The following is a 2,500-nucleotide window of genomic DNA, read 5'->3' on the forward strand; positions in this document are numbered from 1 at the left end:
GTGCCTAAAAGTAAGTTCACGGATAGAGTGGATGTCCAATAACATGGTCTTTAAGTACCCAGAGACTCTACGTCGATACTCCGTTCTTTACTGGCAATTCATTAGCTGCTTTATGCCAGAGCCTATATTTGAGTCCCTATCGACTGATGGAAAACTGCAGATGAGGACTGCCACGACAAGATTGCAGAAGATAGAGGAGGAATAGTGTGTACGAGGTCAGTCAAAACTTAAGATAAAAGATGTACTAAAAACATTAAAAAAGACATGTGCATGCTGCAGTGGGAAGATAAAACACAGTCAAATTCGCGAGCATGCAGAGTCTAAGACAGTATTTATCATCATTATTATTATTATTATTATTATTATAATTATTATCATCATTAATATTATCATTATTATCATTGTTATTATTATTATCATTGTTATTATTATTATCATTGTTATTATTATTATTGTTGTTATTATTATTGTTACCATCATCCTCGTTATTATTAATATCATTATTATTTTCATTACTGTTGCTGTTGTTATTATTATTGTTATTACTGTTATTACTAGTAAAGCTATTACTATAATTATATTCATTATGAATATTATCATTATCATCGTTATTATTGGTAGTATCAGTAGTATTAGTATCTTTACTATTATCACTATCATTATTAAGATTTCCTTTGTTATCACTATTATTATCATTATCATTATTATTATCGTTGTTATATATAATTATCATTATCTCTATTAACTCTGTTATCATCATTATCGTCATTATTATTATTGCTATTATTATTGTTACTACTATGATTATCATTATTGCTATTATTATTATACTTATCATAATCATTATTGTTATTATCATTATTATTATCAGTGTTATTATTGTGTTTTTTCTTTATTATTACTATTATTACTGCTATCATCATTACCTCCGCCAAGAAGGTTGTTTTTGGTAGCGATATGAACACATTGTATGATTTTTTTACGTATCTTAGTCCAACATAGATGCACAGGATAACTCAAAAAGTTATGAACAGATGTTTGAGAATCATTAGCGTTGTGACAAGGGCGACGGCAGTGTACTTGAGAAGGAGGTGAATACTATTGTTGCATCAGTGACCCTATTGCCTTGGCGGAGGTATGCGCTCTCTGAATGCCTCCAGTTACTCACATTATGCTATGATTACGGTAATTATCAGTCTTTATTTCTGTCTTACATTGTTTGTTATTATTATTATTATTATATCTAGCAATGCTAATAAAGTATTCGAGTATTATCAAGCTACTTTCTCCTCGGTGTTATCATTATGCATATTATATAACACACACAAATACACTCGTGCACTAAATAAATCAGTATCCCCAAACACAATCATACTCCCCTGCAAACAATAATACCACCCCCCCAAAAAAAAAAAAAAAAAAAGGACTTTTCTCATCTACACGACCTGCAAAACCGACCTGACCTACCTTCATGACCTGCCTCATGTCCTCCTGGTCCGTGGCGTCGGGCAGGCTCCCCCCATAGGCCGAGCAATAACTCAGCGTCTCATTGTAGTTCATTTTCCTCCTTGTAATGAAAAGGTACTTGTATTGTGTCCGGGGAAGGCAGAGGTCTTCTTCGTCCACGCCGGCCAGTCATAGAAACCTTTTGGGTTGAAGAAAAAGTTGTTGAGTTGTTTTTTTCCTTTGGTTAGATTTTTTGTTGAGTTTTCTGGTGTTTTGGTTGGTTGCGGGTTTGTTTGTTTGTGAGTCCATCTGATTCTTTGAGTTTGTTTGTTAGTGCTGGTTTGTTTATTTAAGTGTGTTTGAGTCCGTGTGTGTGTGTGTTCGTGTGTGTGTGTGTATGTGTGTGTGTGTGTATGTGTGTGTGTGTGTGTGTGTGTGTGTGTGTGTGTGTGTGTGTGTGTGTGTGTGTGTGTGTGTGCACGTTTGTGTCCATGTCCTATGAGAATAAGACACCAGAGCTACATACAAAGAGTAATAGCATATACCCTTCAGCGCCGCCGTCAAGCGGGACGAGCCGAGACCCGAAGGTGTTGTTGACGAGGATGGTTCCCCTCCCCGGTACACCCCACTCACTAAAACAAACTTCAGAGAAACTTTCTTTTGATGTCCACGATACGAAACAAACATCAAGCTGCCATCCAACTTACCTCACTTCCTTCGAGTCTCCTCATATAACCTTGAAGAGCAGTTAACACGCCACCGAAGGGTTGTATTAACTTAAGGTCCTGGATAAATGCATCTGGGTATCCTACGGTGATGTTGTAAGGAGTCTGTGTTAAAATGAGAACGTGTTTAAGTATGGTGCGCGGAAATCTTGTGATGGAATGGTTTTGCTGTTAATAAACTTAATCATAATTATTATTCCGGTTTCTGTTAGCCTTGATGCTCCTATCATGATTGTTATTATTATGAATGTCATTGCTTTATTATTGTCATCATTGCTATTATTATTATCACTTTTAATATCATTATTACTGGTACCATCATCATCATT

The sequence above is a fragment of the Penaeus vannamei genome, chromosome 2, assembly GCF_042767895.1.
Source record: "Penaeus vannamei isolate JL-2024 chromosome 2, ASM4276789v1, whole genome shotgun sequence".
Taxonomy (NCBI): domain Eukaryota; kingdom Metazoa; phylum Arthropoda; class Malacostraca; order Decapoda; family Penaeidae; genus Penaeus; species Penaeus vannamei.